The sequence below is a fragment of the Saimiri boliviensis genome, chromosome 1 (assembly GCF_048565385.1).
Source record: "Saimiri boliviensis isolate mSaiBol1 chromosome 1, mSaiBol1.pri, whole genome shotgun sequence".
Lineage (NCBI taxonomy): Eukaryota > Metazoa > Chordata > Mammalia > Primates > Cebidae > Saimiri > Saimiri boliviensis.
The window spans coordinates 245,162,852-245,185,773 of record NC_133449.1 but is presented as its reverse complement, the minus strand read 5'-3'; the positions used below and the strand labels follow the sequence as shown (position 1 = coordinate 245,185,773).

Sequence of the window (22,922 nt, the reverse complement as noted above, 5' to 3'; positions counted from 1 at the left end):
CCAGCCCGGGTGATAGAGGGAGACCCTGTCTCAAATAAATAAATAAATACTTGTAAATGAAAATTCTTCTTCAAATTGCCTCTGCACACAATCCCATTTACAATAGCCACATAAAGAATAAAATACCTAGAATATAGCTAACCAAGGAGGTGGAAGAGCTCTACAATGAGAATTACCAAACATTGCTGAAATAAATCAGAGATGATACAAACCAATGGAAAACACTGCCAGACACAGTGGTGTGTGCCTATAGTCCCAGCTATTCAGGAGGCTGAGGAGGGAGGATCACTTGAGCCCAGGAGTTCTGGGCTGTAGTGCGCTATGCCAGTCGGGTGTCCGCACTAAGTTGGGCATCAATGTGGTGACCACCTGGGAGCAGGGGACCACCAGATTGCCTAAGGAGGGGTGAACGGGCCCAGGTCAGAAATGGACCAGGTAAAAAATCCCGTGCTGATCAGTAGTGGGATCGCACCTGTGAATAGCCACTGCACTCTAGCCTGGGCAACATAGGGAGACCCTGTCTTAAAAAAACAAAGGAAAATATTCCATGACCATGGATAGGAAGAATCAGTGTTGTTAAAATGGCCATACTGCCCAAAGCAATTTACAGATTCAGTGCTGTTCCTATCAAACTACCAATAACATTCTTCAAAGAATAAGAAAAATCTATTCTAAAATGCATATGAACCAAAAAAGAGCCTAATAGCCAAAACAAACCTAAGTAAAAATAACAAGGTATCATACTACCCCATTTCAAACAGTACTGCAAAGCTACATTACAAAACAACACAGTACTGATAGAAAAACAGACACATAGACCAATGAAACAGAATCAATAACCCAGAAATAAAGCCACACACCTGCAACCACCTGATCTTCAGCAAAGTCAATAATAACAAGCAGTGGGCAAAGGACTCCTTATTCAGTAAATGGTGCTGGGGAACTGGGTAGTCACATGTAGAAGATTGAAACTGGACCCCTTCCTTTCAGCATACACAAAAACTAACCCAAAATGGATTAAAGACTTAAATCTAAGACCTCAAATAACCCCTGGAAGAAAACCTAGGAAGTAGCATTCTGAACATCAGCCTTATCAAAGAATGTATGACCAATTCCCCAGAACAAAACAAAAAATGACAAATAGGAGCTAATTAAAGAGCTTCTGCACAGCAAAAGAAACTGTCAACAGAGTAAACAGACAACCCGTATAGAATGGGAGAAAATATTCACAAACTATGCATATGACAAAGATCTCATTTTCAGAATCTATAAGAAACAATTCAAGCAAAAAGCAAACAGTTCCATTAAAAAGGGGGCATACTTAGTTTTTTAAGTTGCCTGCTTGTTTCTTTTTTTTTTTTTTTTTTTTTTTTTTTGCCTGCTTGTTTCTCTTCTGAGTTGTACTTTCCTTTCTTTACTGTTGTAAAGCTTTTCTTTCTTTTTTTCTTTTTTTTGAGACCAAGTCTTGCTCTGTCACCCAGCAAGTAACGTGATCTTAGCTCACTGCAACCTCACCCCCTGGGTTCAAGTGATTCCTCTGCTTTGGCCTCCTGAGTAGCTGGGATCACAGGTGCCTGCCACCATGCCTGGCTAATTTTTGTATTTGTAGTAGAGATGGAGTTTTTGCTGTGTGGCCAGGCTAGTGTCAAACTCCTGATCTCAGGTGAACCACCTACCTCGCCCTCCCAAAGTGCTGAAATTACAGGTGTGAGCCACCGCGCCCAGCCATCAAGTGTTTCTTTAATTCCTGCTCTGAAAGAGAAAAAAATGGGTAAAGTACATAAACAGGTACTTCTCAAAAGAAGACGCAGATGTGGCCAACGAATATATGAAAAAATGTTCAACATCACTAATCATTTGAGAAATGTAAGTCAAAACTACAACAAGATACCATCTCACACCAGTCATGGCTGTTATTAAAAAGTCAAAAAAATAACCGATGTTGGTGAGGTTGCAGAGAAAAGGGAACACTTACACACTGTTGGTGGAAATGTAAATTAGTTCAGCCACTGTTTAAAACAGTGTGGAGATTTCTCAAATAATGTAGAACTATTCGACCCAGCAATTCCGCTACTGAGTATATACACAATGGAAAATAAATTATTCTACAGAGAAGACACATGTACTTATATGTCCATTGCAGTACAATTTATGATAGCAAAGATATGTAATCAAGCTGTATGTCCATCAACAGTGAACTGGTTAAGCGGGAGATAAACATTGGGTAAATACTGGACACAAAGATGACAACAATAGACTCTGAGGATTACTAGAGGAGGGAAGGTGGCAAAGTTGAAAAAACTGTCAGGCACTCTGCTTACCACCTGGGTGATGGGATCATTTGTATACCAAACCTCAATGACATGCAGTTTATCCATGTAACAAACCTGCATATGAACCCCCAAACCTTAAATAGAAGTTTTTTAAAAAATGCCTCTGCAGACCAAATCTTTCTCTTGGTTTCTGATCTACCTTCTAGATGTTATCACATGGATTTCCTGCCAGTATCTTAAACTTACCAAAAATGGAATCCATTGCCTTTATCCCCATATTCTGTATTTGTTTTCTGTATATTGGTTAATGGAAACACCATATATCTGGTTTCTCAAATAGAAATCTAATTGAAATTGCCATCTTCCCTCATCCCTTGAAGATGTTTGCTCCTGGCTCACCCACACTCTCAGCAAATGACCTTGCGTGTCATTTCACCACCAAGAAATGCAAGCAACCAGAAAAGACCTACAAGTCTACCATGTCTACCCAGCACTTCGGGAGGCTGAGGCTGGCAGATTACTTGAGCTCAGGAGTTTGAGACCAGCCTGGGCAACATGGTGAAACCCCCTCTCTACAAACATATGCCAAAAATTAGCAGGGCATGGTGGCATATGCCTGTGCTTCTAGCTACCTCAGTAGGCTGAGGTAGGAGGATTGCTTGAGACAGGGTGGCAGAGCTTGCAGTGAGCAGGATCTAGACACTGCCTCAAAGGAAAAAAAAAGCAAAAACCGCTTGACCACTCTCACTTTTAGGCATTGCTTCTATTTTACTTGATCTGTTAGCAGCATTTGACACAGTTAATTCACTCCCTTTTGTTTGAAATACCTTAATACCTTCACTTAGCTTATATGACTACTCCTCTGATTTTTCTTCTTTTTCTCTGTTAACTTCTTGATCTCCTTTGCTGGTACCTCACTTCCCTGACCTCTGTACAGAACTAAAGATCAGGACTTCTACTCTCATTGTCTTGGTGGTCACATCCACTTTGATCATCTTAAAAATACTGTCTATATTGGTGTTTTACAAACCTTTTTTTTATTATTATTGCTCTGCGCCTTTTGACTTCTTTATTGCCTAATCACCCCATCCCAATAAAAATTTCTGTTCATCTATTTATAGGTTGTGGCCCTTTGGAGGGCCATAAACCATTATAATATCTAAGATCTTCCCTTCCAAAGAGCCAATTTTTACCACCTTGGGGATTTCACCCCCAGAGAATGCATGATTTGCATTGACAATCCCCAAGCTTTTTTCTTCAACTTTGACCATCTCCAGTGTATTAGACAGCCTACTTCGTATCTCCAACTTCATATGTACAAAACCAAACTCAATCTGACTTTAGCCTTTCCTGCCACACACAGCTTCAATGATCTCATTCTTCTTTATGTTCCTTTTGCACTAACTGCACTGTTTGAAATATACATTTTACCCTACTGGTAAAAGGGCTTAGAAGAGTGATCATTTATTCTCCTAACCCAAATTGGCCAGGCTTTGAAAGTAGAAATTTCCATGACTCTGGGCCACTGCCATCATAGGCTTCCCATAAGTAGAGTGGAGTAGAAGTTGGGATGACAGAGTCCTGGGGGGAATAGTAACATTGCACTGACAGTTGAAAAACATTCCACAAAATGATCCCTGTGTCTCTTTAGGATGTATGCATAAGAGAAGGTGGTATCTACATGTAGCTGTGAAAAGTTCACAGAATAGCACAGCTGTATTGGTATGGAATTCTCTTTTGGGTAAATAAAAATTTAAACCAGGGAGCAATTAGATAGCATTGCTCAGTATATTCAGGAGAACAACTGGGAAAGACAGTTCTTCAGAATATTCAACTATTAACAACATGTTGCTGCAACAGCATCACTGTAAAAGTCTTTGGTATTCTAAACAGGCAATTTTTTATTCTTTAACACATGAGTAAAGATACGTATGGTATATTCTGTCACCCATGGGAATGTAGATATGAAGAATAGCCTATTAAGGCTCATAGGTTTTGATATTGTTAGTTTACTTGTTAATAAACTTCATGAAGTGTTATTTCTAGTACTGTGGGGGTTTTTTGTTACATTTTTGCTGTTTCAGCTAGAATCATAATCATATTACATTGTGAATTTAGAATTTTGGTTTTTATGTTCTCTTTACAAGTGGTTTTGGGGGGTGGTTTAACCTTCCTTTCCCCCAACCCCAAATGTGCTGAATAACCTCAGGAAACTACAGTGATTTAATACTTTTTAATGCTATCATAGATCCTTTATGGCATTTTTCTTATTACTGTTACACAAATTCAGAATGAAATTTTTCTAAAAAGCTGTACAATAGGCCTTTCTAAATTATAATGCTGACTTAATTGTTAGTGTGCAGCTCAACAAATCTGAAATTTTCCCATCCCCTAGAGGAACTGAGTGCTACTAAGTTTTCACATCCCTTTTCAAAACAATAGATAAGGTAAAAATTTGAAAATTCATAGTTTGTGGCCAGGCGCGTTGGCTCACGCCTGTAATCCCAGCACTTTGAGAGGCCGAGGTGCCTGGATCACGAGGTCAAGAGATCAAGACCATCCTGGCCAACATGGTGAAACCCTGTCTCTACAAAAAAAAATTAGCTGGGTGTGGTGGCGCTCACCTGTAGTCCCAGCTACTTAGGAGGCTGAGGCAGGAGCATTGCTTGAACCTGGGAGGCGGAGGTTGCAGTGAGCCAAGCTCATGCCACTGCACTCCATCCTGACACCTGGTGACAGAGCAAGACTCTGTCAAAAAAAGAAAGAAAGAAAGAAAGAAAATTCATAGTTTGTTTTCAATATGAATAAAATTTGTCCCATTTTTGAAGTTGTATTTTTTAAATGAAAATATTAGCTACATCATTTCCTTTTTTCTCTCTTCATGTCAAACTTTTAATGTCTAAGAAAGGAAATACTAGAACTTTTAATTTGGTTAAAAAACAGTAACATCTTAAGTGTGATAAGCCAAAGAGAAAGGTCTCTATGTTTGGCAAAATCACATTCCCTGGAGATTTACTAAACAGCAAACAGCACTGTTAACCAGTGTCACCTGAGACATTATTTATGTCCTTCTTGTTTCACTAAAGCTATTGAAGAAGGTGTAATGCTACATAGTCCTCATGAAGGATTCTTTTCCTCACTGCTTAGATTAGCTAACACAACCTGAATATCAGAGTTTGAGACTTTGACTTCTGCTGGATCTGTTGCTGCTCTGCTGTATGATCTCCAACAAGTCAGATTTCTTTCTGTCCTCATTTACTGGTCAGTGGCACCTAGGAATAAATTGACATTTACTGTTAGATTATAAATAAACTGCTTTGAGGTAGTTGGCAAAACCAAGATACAATGTATGACTACTAGTGTAGTTAACATTACTGTGTAGTTAACTTCCATTTTCTAAATAATGCTTTTTTGTAGCATCCTTGTCCTTTTAAGTGTTTTAAAGCAGCATTTGACAGTCTTTGTTTTTCTAATTTTTCTTCATTTTGCTCTTATAAGATCATAATATTATAAACTTATTAAAGAAGGGAATTGTCATATTCTTGAAGCATCCTTTTAGAATTCTTTTAATAAACTGAAGAAAGGAATTGTATCTGTTTTAAAAAACCAACCTTAAAACAAACCTCTTTAGAGAATGAAAGCTAATTAACATGTTTTACTATGACTTAACTTGGAAAGACGGCAGTAAAATTTTTGAATTTGCATTCTACACTGGCAATTGGTTCTAATAACTAAATATACAATTGATTGGAACCACTATTTATGTATTCAATTATTACTTAATAAAAATGGGTCCAGGGACAGTGGCTCATACCTGTAGACCCAGCACTGTGGGAGGCCAAGGTGAGCAGATCACGTGAGCCCAGGAGTTTGAGAGCAGCCTGGGCAACATGGCAAAAACCGATCTCTACAAAAAAATACAAAAATTAGCCCGGTGTGGTGGCAGGCATGTCTGGTCCCAGCTGCTCGGAAAGCTGAGATGAGAGGATCACTTAAGCTCAGGAGGCAGAGGTTTCAGTGAACTGAGATCACACCATTGCACTCCAGCCTGGGCAAGAGTGAGACCCTGTCTCAAAAAAGAAAAATGAGAAACTTATTATTTAAGACAGGTTTTAATCAATCACTCATATGAAGTGGCAGAGGTTTTATCATCAGTGTGTTCTAAGATAATTTATCTGGTGCGAAATGACTTGGAAGAAAGTACTTCTTTCAGGTATCTGTTTACCAAACACTTTGAGTAAGCTTTTGTGTTTTACTCATTTTCTGGAAACAACATTGTTCTGCCAGACATTTGGTCTGAATGTGTGATTTTATAATTCAGAGTAATATTTATTTTTCTGTTCTCCTGAGAATGAATATTTTTATGTATGTTTCCGTCTTAGTCTCTGCTTGAAAGGTGCAGGAGATAACTAGATTTTATTAGCATATTTCTACAAGTCTATTTAAAATGCTTTCAGATTGTTTGATGGTATTATGATTGAAAATGGAAGGGCTTGCTAGAGGTGTTATCAAGAATAGATACACTGATGGCTCACGCCTATAATCCCAGCACTTTGGGAGGCCAAGGTGAGCATATCACATGAGGTCACGAGTTTGAGACCAGCCTGGCTGGTGTGGCAAAACCCCGCCTCTGCTAAAAATACAAAAATTAGCCAGGTGTGGTGGTTCATGCCTGTAATCACAGCTACTTGGGAGGCTGAGGCACGAGAATCGTTTGAACCTGGGAGGCGGGGGTTGCGGTGAGCCAGGATCATACCACTGCACACCAGCCTGGGTGACAGAGTGAGACTGTGTCTCAAAAAAAAAGAATAGATACACTATATATTTTAATTTATTGGCATGTAAGCTAGATTTTCCTTACATGGCTGTATGCATATGAATCACCAGTGACTACTTTTCAATATATATTTAAAATGTTTTAAATTATATTTTTTCTAGTAATATTTTATAAAGCATTGATTTTGTTATATTTTTAAATTTCTCATACTTTAAACAAAACACATTTAAACAACTTCAAAAAGTTTGGAAATAGCCATTATGAACAGTCTTTTAACTGAAGTTTTATTTTTGCTAATCATTTAAGTTGTGTTGTTTTTATACATATTTAGATTTTGAAATTTTTATAAAGGTCTAGGCTGGGCGCAGTGGCTCATGCCTGTAATCCTGGCACTTTGGGAGGCCAAGGTGGGTGGATTACCTGAAGTCAGGAGTTTGAGACCAGCCTAGCTAAATGGTGAAACCCCATCTCTATTAAAAATACAAAAATTAGCCAGGCATGGTGGCATATGCCCGTAATCCTAGCACTTGGGAGACTGAAGCAGGAGAATCACTTGTTGAACCCCGGAGGCGGAGGTTGTGGTGAGCTGAGATCGTGCCATTGCATTCCATCCTGGATAACAGAGCAAGACTCCGTCTCAAGAAAAAAAATAAAAAAATAAAAAATAAAAATAAATAAATAAATATATATATATATATATATATATATATATATATATATATAAAGGTCTTAATATCTTAAAACTATGAAGAGAAATTTTCATAGAAACATCTCAAGGGGAACTGATAAAAATAATGTTCACTTTGGGAGAAGACTTGCCATGTGTATGATCATATACCACAATCCTATGATTAGGGTAGTTAGAGGGAAAAAAAACCCATAGAGTTTGTAATCCTAGGTATGTCAGAAACAGCTGCAACCTTTTAAAAAAACTACTTGGGTCTGAAAAGAATTGATTGTTGCTTTTTCATATTTTTCCTAACGTTCTACTATATCCTTTTAATAAAATACATATTTTTGTTAGATTTTAAATATTCTGACTTTTAATGCTTGTAATAAAATTTTATTAGTATTCTTGGCTGACTTATTTTGGCTCTTGTCTCCTACATTTGCAACCAAATTATACTTTATATGCTAGACAAGGTTTATGCCAGCCTAATTGGTTGCTGGCATTTCTTAGCCTCACAGCTGCTGTGAACTCAGCTGTGAACTAGAAAACATATAATAGGATCCCGTTTTCAGAGACCAAAAGGCAATTGTCAACATGTAAAACTTGTTTTTGACAGCTCAATGAATATATGAGCTTTTATGACAAATTAAATAGCACTAATATCAGATCTTAAGTAATTATCTTAAAGATTAGAAAGTCTTGAAATATGAATTTATTCACTGAAGCAAAGATGGCTTAGATTTGCACATATGTTCTCTTCAGTCATTTGTGGCTTTTTTTCTTTTTAAAAATCATGTGTCTTGATATTTACCAACAGATATTAAAAAGTTGAGATCTGAACTATTCACCCTGTAATTTCACCCTAACAAAAAATTGAGCCTTAAGTGAGGTAGAGATATTTCTTAAAATGAACTAAACATAAAATGACTTTGATTAAAGATTATATTTTAAAGTATTTATTATGTTTATATTCTTTGATATAGGAGATTTTATTTTTATAAATTTTTAACGTCTAAATTTGGGTGAATATTACTTTTATATTACGTTGAACCATATGAAATTGTCATTTTTTTAGGTCGAATGGTTGAATGTAGACTAATGGGAAAAAATGGCAGTATATCAACATGAATTCCCTAACCAAATTCAGAAATGTAACCACTGTGATTTACCTTTGTATAAGTAAAATACCATCATGTGTGATCAATGAACAATGAGATTAACAAATCAGATTTATATATAGGAATTTTTTCTTCCATTATAATTGCTTTTTGCCTATTTCCATTATAAATGTTTTCTTCAACATTTTTTAAAATGTTTAGGGACTCTCAGCACTAAGCCAAACAAGGACTAAACAAATATATGAGAGGCTGTAGAAATACATTCAGGACAAGCAAAGTGTGTTAGTAAATGGCTTATACTGGATATAATAAAAGCATCATCCTTTGCCTACATTTTGTATTACTTTGATACTTGGCATGATTGTTTATGTCTACTGTGATTCTAATAGTCTATTGATTATATTTGGAATGTAACTACAAACTTTTCTTGCATACTCTTTTATTTAAAATGCGAATTTAGTTTTGTCACATACAAATATAAAGCTTTCCTTACATAAATATTGGCCGGAAATATCTTGCATTGTGAGAAAAGTACGTTTTAGGAAGTTTTGGTATTAAAAACCAACAGGTATTCTATCGGGAAAATAATGACTGGGGAGCTATTCTGCAGGATTTGCCTGTACTTTCCAAAACTGTCTGTGAGGCTGAGGTGGCAGTGGCTACCGCTGGAGTAAGATGCTGGGAGGTGTTGAGGGAGGAACAGTGGCTTGTACTGTCGGGGAGGAGGATGTCAGGAAGGAACAAAGGAGGAAGGTGGCGACATCAGGGGCAGGGGCAAATGAGCCTTGTTTGGCCACAGCCTTGGCTTCCAATCTTTGCAAGTTTAGTGAGATCATGCTGCAGAAGCAGCGACAGGCTGAGGACACAGCAGCCCTCGAGGAGATGATAATGGACATCGGCTTCACCCAGTTACACACTCAAAAATTGCAACTGCCATACACTAGGGGCTCCCATTATGGTTGTTCTTTGCCTAATATTAACCAGATTTGTTTCAGCCTGGCCTAGTTCCAAAGCCCTCTCCACTCACCTTTTAATTCATCTCAGGGCACTCGGCACCACAGGCTGGTAGAACGGGTACAGACAGATCCCCACAGAATGGTGTCGCCACCCTGCCAATACCCTACCACATTGACAGCTCTCCCTATAGTCCTGCCTACTTATCTCCTCCCCAAGTGTCCAGCTGGTGAAGGACTATGCTCTGGGACAATTTCCCTGCAGAGAAGAGGTACCTGTTTTACCCAGCACATCTGCATTTAACAAGACAAGCTCTGACTCTGCCTTTCACACAAGTGTGATGAACCTCAGTCCCCAGGATACTTATCCAGGCCCCATACCTCCCAGCAACCTGCCCAGTCAACATTTCTGGGTGGTAAAATGGACTCTAAAGTATCTGCTATTGAGAAGTTCTCCTAGGTGACAAGCATTTGCTGAAGCCATGGGATACTTAGAAGCTGTCGTCATCTTCCTCCTGACCCCGGTCCTTATGAAGTCCCTGGAATTAACATCTTTCCATCTTCTGGGCAGCCTGCCAATGTGTCTGTCCTCCCACCTGCCATGAATACTGGATGTGGGAGGAGGTTCCTACCTGATCTCACCAGTTTGCACTTTATACCAACACTGCCCACCCCTCTGCACCCTAAGGAGACAGCCTACCCTAGCCTTAATAGGGGCAACAGTACCTCCAATTTGACCCACATCGTGACTCACCTGGGCATTAGCGAGGGCCTGGGCATGGACTTGGGCCCAGGTTATAATGCCCCAGGACTTCATTCACCTCTCAACCACCCATCCTTGCAGTCTTCCCTAAGCAATCCCGATCTCTAGGCTTCCTGAGCAGTCCTCAGCCCCATCTTCAGGGCTCCCATAGCCACCCCTCACTACCTGCCTTCTCCTTGGCCCACCATGCACTGCCCACCACCTTCCTGGGCCACCCCTCACTCAGTGCTGCCCTGACTCTCCTCCTCTCATCCTCCACTTCATTTTCCATCTGCCCCTACCTCACTCAACCTCTACTCCTGGGGCCTCCCCCTACTATTTCCAGGTACTTCTCAGCCCCCTAAGTTTGCCCGCAGGTCCTGCCAATGCCAGAAGGTCCCAATAGCAGCTGCCCAAACAGTTTTTGCCAATGTCACCTACTCTGTCTTCCATCACTCAGGGTGTCCCCCTGGAGACCAGTAATCTGCACACCCAGCCACATACCAAGTCTCTACAGCAATGAGAGCTGCCCTCTCAGGCCTACTCAGTGCAGCCCTCAAGTGGGCAGCCTCTGGGCAGGCAATTGCATTATGGGACACTACCCACCTCGGCCCACTGGGCTAGGGAAAGTCTTCACTGGCCAGTGAGTGACTTCACCCTAGGGAACTGGAGCAGTTCAGCATGGAGACCCCATAAACCAGTCTGGCGATGTATCCTCCTGGCTTTTCTGAAGGGCTTGGATTTTTAGAAGGCAAGGGGCCAGTGGCTGGCCCTCAGGATCCTCACACCCTCAACCACCAGAACTTGACCCATCACTGCTCCTGCTGTGGCTCAAGGCCTAACATCATCCTCATAGAAACTCTCCAGGTTTCTCTAGGGAGATTGCAGTAACCCTGGTTGGAGTGCCTGGCTTTGAGGTGTCAGTAGCAGGTTAGAGTTGGGGCTAGAGCTATAAGATGAACTGTGCATGGAGCTACTGATTCTGGAAGGGCTAAACATTCTGAGTGACCCAGTGCCCTGCTACCCTATCGTGCTCTGGAATATTCATCACCATCCCTCTTCTTGGCCCTGTCCCCCATTACTGTCCATTTCTTCCCTTACCCCAGCTAGTAGAGATTCCACTCCGCCCCCAGATTCTCTTTGTAGCATGAACAAAGGATCCCAAGAATGAGAAAAAGCAAGGGGTTTTTCCAGGTGGCCCCTGAATTCCATACACGGGTGGGCCTGGAGAAGCTCAAGGGAGGGCCAAAAGCACTTGTAACTTTGAACCAACTGCCTGGAGGTCAGAGCCTGCTGGAAAGCTGGGGATATAGAGGGTAACCTGGGAAGGTAACCTAGGACTCCTGGATTGTCTGGATTCCTAGGGGTGGACATTGCCAGCCCCTCCTCACCACCCTTTTCTCTCTCAGTGGAGGAGAGAGCCACGGTGGATATTATTTTTAATTAAATGTATGTTAATAAAAAAATCATCAAAAAAACTCTTTGCAAGTTTTTTTTTTTTCCTAACTTTACCCCCAACAGATGACATCTTCTACACTAAATTATCTTTACAACTAGATTAAAATGAAATGGAAAACTTTTAAATATGTCTCTGGGTTTTAAGTGTTAAAAAGCTGGCCAGGCACGGATTACTCGCACCTGTAATCCCAGCACTTTGGGAGGCCGAGGTGGGTGGATAACGAGGTCAGGAGTTCGAGACCAGCCTGGCCAACATGGTGAAACTCCCATCTCTACTAAAGATACAAAAAATTAGCTGGGCATGGTGGTGCGTGCCTGTAATCCCAGCTACTTGGGAGCCTGAGTCAGGAGAATTGCTTGAACCGGGAGGCAGAGGTTGCAGTGAGCTGAGATTGCACCATTGCACTCTAGCCTGGTCAACAGGACAAGACTCTGTCTCAAAAAAAAAAAAAAACAAAGCCATAGAGTTTTGAAACTATAAGTTACTTTTTTTATGGTAGTATTAATTTTATATAACAATGTAAACTTAGAATTTTCAAATCTGACCTAATTTTCTATGAATATGACCTATGACTTAAAGAAAGTTAATGTAATGGCACCCTCCTGTCCCAAACATGTAAGAGGAAACCAGAAAGGCATACATAGCTGAGCTCAGAAACAAGATCATGGATTGTAATGGAACAGGAATTCTAAGAGATGGGTAGGGCTGAAGCAGGCATAGATGGCAAAAGTTTGATTCCTGTAGGATGATGTGGGAGAAAGAGACTTTTAAAAAGGAGAATTGGAGTCAGGTTCACTTTTGAAGACAAGGACTTGTGTGACTTCTCTTAAATGCTGCTTTTAAAATTGCTGCTGATTTGCTTCTGGAGCTAGATTTATAAGAAATTTTTCCATCAAGGCAGGCAGTCCAGTCAGTTATGGTAGAAATACAGGGATATTCAGCCACTGTGCACTGGGAAAGTGGTACCAATTATTGTGGCTTTGTCTGTTCTGCTTGGTCAGGTGTCTCACCTTTAGAAATCATTAACAGGATATCCAGAAAACTTCCATATCTGGAATTCGAGAAACATTTTAAAATAACTCATGAGGCAAAGAATCATGAAAATAGAAAAATAGGTGGAACTGAGCAATAACAAAAATACTACATGTAAAAACCTGTAAGATGCTGCTAAAGCAGTTCTGGGAAATAAATGTGTAGCTTTAGCTGCTTATGAAGAAAAAAGAATAAGGATGGTAAATGACTTAAACATTCATCTAAAGAATTTAAAGGGAAAAAAACAGTAAAATATGCCCCAAGTAAGTTGAAAGAAAGAAGTAATAGTAGCAGAAATTAAGTACCTAATGACACCTAATAAAAAAGATTCAACAAAGCCAGGTTTATTCTTGGAAAAGACAAATAAAATGGGCAAATCCCAGGTAAAATTAATTAAGAGAAAAAACTTTACCAAAAAATTAGGAATGAAAATGTGGACATCATATCAGATACCAGAGCCAATAAACAGATAACTATGAACTTGATGCCAAAAATGTGGAAACTTTATCTAAAACACCTAGAAAAATGTAATTATGAAAACAATAAAAAATAATTCTATAATTATTAAGGAAATTGGATCTTTCTATAATAACGCAAACCAAGATGGTTTAACAAGTTTTTGCCTACCAAATACTCGAGTCAAATAATCTAATTTCCTATAATGACGCAAACCAAGATGGTTTAACAAGTTCTTTCCTACCAAATACTCAAGAATCAAATAATTTAATTTCACACCAACTATTCTAGAGTACAGAAAGGGAGAACTTTGCCATAGAAAATCATTTTATAAGATTAATATAACCAGCTGGGCGTGGTGGTTCACGCCTATAATCCCAGCACGTTGGGAGGCTAAGGTGGGCGGATCACCTAAGGTCAGGAGTTCCAGACCAGTCTGACCAACATGGCGAAACCCCATCTCTATTAAAAATACAAAAATTAGCCAGGTGTGGTGGCATGTTCCTGTAATCACAGCTACTCAGGAGGCTGAGGCAGGAGAATCGCTTGAACCTGGGAGGTGGAGGTTGCAGTGAGCTGAGATCTTGCCACTGCACTCCAGCCTCAGTGACAGAAGGAGACTGTCTCAAAAAAAAAAAAAGATTAGTATAACCATGATACCAAAATCTAATAAGCTTGTTGAGAGGCTGGGCACAGTGGCTTATACCTGTAATTCTAGCACTTTGAGAGGCTGACGCAGGGTGATAGCTTGAGACCAGAGGTTCAGGACCAGCCTGGTCAACATAGCAAGACCCTGTCTCTACAAAAAATTAGCCAGGCATGGTAGTGCATGCCGATAATCCTTGCTACTCAGCAGGCTGAAGCAGGAGGATAACGTGAGCCATGATCACACCACCATACTTAAGCCTGGGCACAGAGTGAGATCCCCGAACTCTTAAAAAAGTGGTTTTGAGAAAGGAAAACCGCTGGCCAGTATCAGTCTAGATTAATGATAAGAAAATCCAGAACCTCATAGCTAGGAGGTATAAAGAAAGAAACAATCCAGAACAAAACAGACAATGCAGTTCCAATCAGAATCCCAATAGGTAGTTTTGTGATTGTTGGTTTATATGACTTTTTGGAACTTCACAAGCTAATTCTGAAGTTTATACTTTAGAATTCCTTAAGAATACTCTTAAGGAACAGTAAAGCAGGAGGGCTTATTCTGCTATATGGCAAGACTTAATAATAAGCAAAGCTATAATACCAAGGAATTTTAGTTCAGGGATAAAGAAATAAACTCATGCATGTAGGCTTGAATTGTGACACAGGTAGTATTACAGATAAGCAGAGGGAAAGGGGATTTTCAGGAAATGGTCCTAGAAAGGAAATTGTGTTATCCTACAAAAAATATAAAAATGCCAATGGATTAAGGTCCCAAATGTGAAAGGTTTTGTAAAATTTTATGTATTCGAGATGGAGTCTCACTCTGTCACCCAGGCTTGAATGCAGTGCTGTGATCTTGGCTCACTGCAACCTCTGCCTCTCAGACTCAGGCAGTTCTCCTGCCTCAGCCTCCCAAGTAGCTGGGATTACAGACACCCACCAGCACACCCGGCTAATTTTTTGAATTTTTGTAGAGTTGGGATTTCACCATGTTGGCCAGGCTGGTCTCAAACTCCTGATCTCAAGTGATCCGCCCACCTCGACCTCCCAAAGTGCTGAGATTACAGGCCTGAGGCACCATACCCAGCTTGTAAAACTTAGAAAATGTAAGAGACTGTTTTATGGATCTCAATCTTAGGAAAAATTTTATAACACACACACACACACACACACACACACACAAATCCATAATGGAAAAACACATATTTGACTACATTAAAATTAAGAATTTAGGCCGGGTGTGGTGGCTCATACCTGTAATACCAACACTTTGGGAGGCTGAGAGGGCAGATCGCCTGAGGTCAGGCATTGGAGACCAGCCTGGCCAATGTGGTGAAACCGTGTCTCTACTAAAAATGCAAAAATTAGCTGGGTGGGGTAGCAGGCACCTGTAATCCCAGCTACTCTGGAGGCTGAGGTAGAAGAATTGCTTGAACTCTGGAGACAGTTTTCAGAGAGCTGAGATGGCGCCACTGTATTCCAGCCTGGGCGACAGAATGAGACTCTGTCTCAAAAACAAACAAAAAAATAAGAACCTAAATTCATCAAAAGGCACTATAAAAAACATGAAAAACCACAACTTTGTAGAAAATATTTAGCATACATACAACAAAAGATTAATACCAAGAGTATAAAGAGAATTCCTATAGAGAAGTAGCCAAAAGAAAAAGACCCCAACACTCAAGTCAGTACTCAAAAAACCTGAATGGCTAACAAGCACAAAAATAAGCAAAAACCTCATGAAATCAGAGAAATTAGAACCATAATATGACACGTTGAATCTGGCTAATATTAAGTGTTTTCATGAATATGGAGTAATTGTTAGGAGGATTACAAATCATTACAGATACTGTGTGTTAAGCCCCATCTTTCATTGCTATAAAGAAATACTTGAGTCTGAGTAATTTATGAAAAAAAGAAGTTTAATTGGCTTGCAGGTCTGCAGGCTTTGCAGGAAGCATGATACTGGCATCTGCTCAGCTTCTGGAGAGGCCTCATGAAGGCTAAGGAGCGGGGCGGGGGCAGGCATGCTATATTGCCAGAGCAGGAGCAAGAGAGGGAGGTGCCACACACTTCTAAACAATCAGAACAGAGCTCACTCTGAGGACAGCATTCGTCACCAAGTGGATGGTGCCAAACCATTCCTGAGAAATCCACCCCCATGATCCAATCACCTCCATCGGGCCCCACCTCCAGTATAGGAATTACAGTTCCGCCTGAGATTTAGTCAGGGACGAATATACAAACTATCACATAGCTACTATAGATAGGAAACATGGCACTGAAGAGAAAAGTTTTATATATGTGGACTCAGTTATTCTATATTGTTTCTCTTATATATCCTAGAGAAATTATTGCACATTTATACCAGTAAACATATGTAAGAATGCCCATAGCATCATTGTTAGCTAGGTGTCTTATTTCTTTAACCTCAACCACAGCCTCTTCATTTCCTGCTGAGGGTTATTCTTCCCAGTAGTCTGATATTCAAATGCATCTTCCTTAGGCTTAAATATTTCCTTCCTTTCTGTTGATGAAACCATATTAATGTTTTATTAAACCCTTTTACTTTCTCCAAAACCTTTGTTGCTGTAATCTTCTTGTCCCTACTAGTGGGTATCAATGTTTGTGCGGCTGCCAGGGGTGATTGGGGCAAGGATGGCTGCCAGGTCTCAGCCTCACTGTTCATGTTGTAGGGAGGGTGATTGATGAGGGGCTTGATGCGGCAGTGGTAGGCTCCTCCCAGATTGTGATGATGACTGGGCTGCTTATGACTCTCTGGGGTCCACTCTTCATTTCTACTACCAGTTAAACTCATCCTCTTTTTCATATGCTATGGAAATCATGCAGGTACACTGCTTAGATCTCTCTAAGAAAGAATTTCCATTTCAGGGAGTGTAGTTAGGTGACAACCTCCAGTTGTTAGTACCTTCAGGATCTTTAGATTTGGGATTGAGAACTTGAATTTCCTGGGAAATCCACAGCAAATGATAGAGCATTGGCACTGATCCGTTTTGGCCCAGTGCAGGACTCCTCTAATGGACAGTCTTGCTCTGAAGCACCCTACTGGGTTGACCAAGACTTTGCTAGATCTTCATCAAGGTCTGAAGCTTTCTCTGCTTAGTCCTGCTTCACAGCCACTTCTTTCATAGGTTTTAAATCTGCATCATGGTCTGAAAGTTTTCTTTTTTTAATTTTTATTTTTAATTTAATTTTTTCTGAAGCAGAGTCTCACTTTGTTGCCCAGGCCAGAGTGCAGTGGAGCAGTCTCTGTTCACCGCAACCTCTGCCTCCTGAGTTTAAGTGATTCTCCTGCCTCAGCCTCCGAAGTAGCTGGGATTACAGGCGCACACCACCACACTCAGATAATTTTCGTATTTTTAGTAGAGATGGGGTTTCACCATGTTGGCCAGGCTGGTCTCAAACTCCTGACCTCAAGTGATCTGCCCGCCTTGGCCTCCCGAAGTGCTGGGATTACAGGCATGAGCTACTGCACCTGGCCTGGTCTGAAAGTTTTCTGTGCCCAGTCCTCTTTCCTCCCTCTTTTATCTTGAGCAATAAACCTCTTGTACTCCTAACTCTCATCTGCTTCTCAGAGGACCCCAAATGACACATATCGCTTCCACTGGTTATTTACCTAATTGATTTCTAAAATTAAAGTAAGGATTATCTAATTTTCCTTTTGTAAATCCTTTTGACTCCTCCCAGTATTTTTTAGATCATCATTTTCCTCCACCCCCGGCACCTGCATCTTCTCTAATGTCCATCTGTATTAGTAAAAAGCACCACTATTTACTCAGTTGCTTTTACATCTTCCACATTTAAGTTTATGACCCATCTTTTATGGGTGCGGGGGGAATGGAGGTGGTATTTTGTGAGACAGAAATCAGACAATTAAAAAGGAGTTACTGTAGTGAGGGACAAAGGAGGTCACAGGTAATGCAGGTCAGATCATGTAGGGCTTTGTTTTAAGTCATTAATAGACCATTGAAAGAACTTTAGCTTCTACTCTGTGTGAGATGGGGGATGGAGAGTCATTGGAAGGTTTTGAGCAGAGGAGTAATATCTGACTTAGTTTTTGCCGGGAACATCTTGGCTGCTCTGGAGGACAGAGGGCAGGTAAGTTGGAAGCAGAAAGACTGGTTGGGAGAGTATCACAGTAAACGAAGTACAAGGCATTGGTAGCTTGCACCAAGGTGATAGCAGTATAGTTGTTAAGAATTGGCTTATTATTGGGGGCAAGACTGAAGCAGTGTCATTTTATTTTGTAAAAGCTCCCTAGGAGTTTCTGGTAAACATGAGGGTTGAGAATTTGTGTTACATTTTATAAATTTTTATAGGAATGCCTGGACTTAAAGACATATAAACATCTTCATCAGCTTAATTGAAGTGGGTAGAGAAGCACAGTGATTAATAGCAAGTACTTTTAAATCTGACCAAGGTTTAGATCCATGCTACTTACTCACTTTGTAACCTTCAGCTTTATTTTTCTCATTTTTAAATACAGATACCTACTTTGTAGGTATATTTGTTATGATTAAGTGAACTAATATGAATGAAATGAGCTAGTATCTGACATATTCATGCTTAAAAAGTAGTAGCTTAGAGAAATCTGACACATGAGATGATAAAAATTTTAGGATTGATAATGTTCAGTGTTGACGAGGATGTGGAGGAATAGGTCCCACTGTTGGTGAGAATGTATATGAAGGGCAGTTTAGGAATATTTATCAAAATTTCAACATTCATGACCCACGAATTCTCCTTCTAGAAATTTTATTTGTGGAAACATTCACACCTATGGTGCAGATAGTCAGTGTGGCATCTTTTAATGGCAAACAGTTGGAAATAATATTCCTAATAAAGGAATAAATTGTGATCTATTGATTTATGGAATGCTATATGGTTATGAAAAGTAATAGGTAGGTCTATATATACTGTCATGGAAAGACCAGTAGTATATATTTTCGTTTTTTTTTTTTTTTTTTTTTTTAAAGTAGCACCAATGTATCATTTGAGGGTACTTAAAATCCTCACTATTTGAAATCTGCAGAATTATGTTCATTTATCACTTACATGGAATTTTATATGCGCTCATATAAAAAAGGTAGGCCACAAGACCAGGCATGGTGACTCATGCCTGTTGTCCCAGTACTTTTGGAGACAGAGGTAGGCAGATTGCTTAAGGCCAGGAGTTTGAAACCAGCCTGGCCAATATGGACAAACCCTGACCTCTACTAAAAATACAAAATTTAGAGAGATCCAAGATGGCTGATCACTAGCAGCTCATGATCGTAGCTCCCAGTGAAAGCACAGAGAACGAGAGGATGCTACACTTTCAGACGAATTTTTGTTGCTCACGGACCAGGAGATTCCCAGCGGAGGAGCCCCACAGGTCGCCAGCACATCTCTTGTGGCTGGGGAGGCCGTTTTGCCTTGGTGCGGTGGTTCTTGGTGCAGAGTCAGAAAAGCACCATCAATCTTAACACCGCTGTTTAGCCAGAGCAGTGGGTTGCTCAGATTCCGGCACTGGGAATCAACAAGTTGGACATCCACTCAGAAACCCAATTACAAAGACGGTAATTATAAAGACCACAGATGGATAAATCTACAACGAAGGGACGAAAACAGCCTAAAAAGGCTGAGAATACCCAAAATCAGAATGCCTCTCCCTCTACAGGGGATCACAGTTCCTCATCAGCAATGGAACAAGGCCTGATGGAGAATGAGTGTGTTGCATTAACAGAAGCAGGCTTCAAAAGGTGGATAATAAGAAATTTCTGTGAGTTAAAAGAACTTGTTCTAACCCAATGCAAAGAAACTAAGAACTTTGAAAAAAGATTTGACGAAATGCTAACAAGAATACACAATTTAGAGAGGAATATAAGTGAATTAATGGAGCTGAAAAACACAACACGAGAACTTCGCAAAGTATGCACAAGTTTTAACAGCCAAATTGATCAAGCAGAAGAAAGGATATCAGAGGTCAAAGACCAATTTAATGAAATAAAACGAGAAGACAGTATTAGAGAAAAAAGGATAAAAAGGAACAAGCAAAATATCCCAGAAATATGGGACTATGTGAAAAGACCTAATCTATGTTTGATAGGTGTATCTGAATGTGACGAAGAGAATGAATGCAAGCTGGAAAATACGCTTCAGGATATTTTTCAGGAAAACTTTCCCAACCTAGCAAGGCAGGACAATATTCAACTCCAGGTAATACAGAGAACACCACAAAGATATTCCTCAAGAAGAGCAACCCCAAGGCACATAATCTTCAGATTCACCAGGGTTGAAATGAAGGAGAAAATGCTAAGGGCAGCCAGAGAGAAAGGTCAGGTTACCCACAAAGGGAAGCCTATCAGACTTACAGCAGATCTCTCAGCAGAAGCCCTACAAGCCAGAAAAGAGTGGGGGCCAATATTCAACATCCTTAAAGAAAAGAAGTTTCAACCCAGAATTTCACATCCAGCCAAACTAAGCTTCATAAGCGAAGGAAAAATAAAATGCTTTGTGAACAAGTAAGTACTCAGAGATTTCATCACCACCAGGCCTGCTTTACAAGAGCTTCTGAAAGAACCACTACATGTAGAAAGGAACAACCAGTATCAGCCTCTCTAAAAAATACCAAAAAGTAAAGAGCATCAACATAATGAAGAATTTACATCAACTAATGGGCAAAACAGCCAGCTAACATTAAATGGCAGTATTAAACTCACATATATTATTAAGTTTCCCATAATAGTGGGAGACTTCAACATCAACATTAGACAGATCAATGAGACAGAAAATTAGCAACGACATCCTGGACTTGAACTCAGCAAGTAAACTTAATTAACATTTATAGAACTCTCCATTTTAAATACACAAAATACACACTCTTATAAGTACCACACTGGCCGGGCATGGTGGCTCAAGCCTGTAATCCCAGCACTTTGGGAGGCCGAGGCGGGTGGATCACGAGGTCGAGAGATCGAGACCATCCTGGTCAACAAGGTGAAACCCCGTCTCTACTAAAAATACAAAAAATTAGCTGGGCATGGTGGCGCGTGCCTGTAATCCCAGCTACTCAGGAGGCTGAGGCAGGAGAATTGCCTGAACCCAGGAGGCAGAGGTTGCGGTGAGCCGAGATCGTGCCATTGCACTCCAGCCTGGGTAACAAGAGCGAAACTCCGTCTCAAAAAAAAAAAAAAAAAAAAAAAAGTACCACATCACAGCTACTTACAGGTTTAAATGAAATATTGGTTGGCTGCTTGTTTGTTATTTTCTTCCCTCATCTTTTTCATGTCTCCATTAATAAGCACATTTATATGCATACCTATTTTTAGACTGCATTCTAGCCCGGGCAACAAAGCAACACCCCTGTTCTCTCTCCCTCTCCCTCTTCCTCTTCCTCTTTCTTCCTCTCCTTTATTCTTTTTTCTTTCTTTCTTTCTTTCTTTCTTTCTTTTCTCTAAAAACAAAACAAAACAAAAAATACATAATTTAGCCAGGGCCAGGCATGGTGGTTCACACCTGCAATCCCAGCACTTTGGGAGGCTGAGGAGGGTGGATCACTAGAGGTCAAGAGTTCAAGACCAGCCTGATCAACATGGCAAAACCCTGTCTCTACCAAAAATACAAAAATTAGCTGGGTGTGGTGGCACGTGCCTGTAATGCCAGCTGCTTGGGAAGCTGAAGCAGGAGAATTGCTTGAATGGGAGGCAGAGATTGCGATAAACTGAAATGGCTCCACTGCACTCCATTCTCAGTGACCGAGCAAGACTCTGTCTCAGAAAAAAAACTTAGCCAGGCATGGTGGTGCACGCCTGTAATACTAGCTGTTACTCAGGAACCTGAGGCAAGAGCATTGCTTGAGACTCTGTCTCAAAAAAAAAAAAAGAGAGAAAAAAGAAAAGGTGGGCCAGGCACAGTGACTCAAGCCTGTAATTCCAGCACTTTGGCAGGCCAAGGCAAGTGGATTGCCTGAGCACAGGAATTTGAGACTAGCCTGGGCAACACAGCGAGACCCTCTCTATTATAAAATAAAATAAAATACTCTCAGTGAGAGTAGTGTCATAAACAATAATTACCAAATTATTATAGTGCCTATAGTTTCTTTAACAGTATCGTAAGCCTCATTATAATAACACTTTTATGTACTATATATCTTTTTAGATATTTAAAGAGCTATACATTATCGTAAGCTAAATCATATATGCCCTCAAGGATTTCATTTAGGAAATACATACGAAAATTCTATATGTTCAGCATTCTATTAGGAAGTATTGAAGATGCAAATATATTGCATAGTTTCTGTCTCTACCTAACTAATAACCAAATGAATAGGTAAGATGAAACAGATGAAATAAATTTTTTAAAAAGTATTTTATATATGTATATATTCTGTTGATGTGCTTCTAGGAATTTGTCCTAGGCAAATAATCCAACAAGTACATAATGACAAATATACAATAGTATTCATTGCACTGTTTATAATAATAATAAATTGCACATAACCTAAGTGACCATCAATAGGTATTAAATAACTTATGATAAACATAATGAAATATGTAGTAATTAAAAATAATTATTTAGAACTATAGTTATTAACAGATAAAACACAGTCTACTAAGAGGGGAAAATAAATTTAATATATTATGTATAATATCTTCTCCCTACAGATGGTAAGACTGGAATAGTCAGGAAAAGTAAGGAATAGAATAGATTTGGATAGACAGCATATAGAAGAGGACGTTTTAAATTAGCATTTCCTAACCTTTTTGGTGAGGAAATTTCGCAATTTTAAAATTTT

The 22,922-nt window shown here is 39.8% G+C and overlaps 1 protein-coding gene and 1 pseudogene across 4 annotated transcripts in view; both read left to right on the top strand.

Moving 5' to 3' along the window:
- The window catches only part of KIF2A (kinesin family member 2A), an 81,755-nt gene that overhangs the window by 14,965 nt on the left and 43,868 nt on the right, over nt 1–22,922 (top strand). The window lies entirely within an intron of this gene.
- LOC104651041 (CREB-regulated transcription coactivator 2 pseudogene) lies at nt 9,934–11,704 on the top strand (annotated as a pseudogene).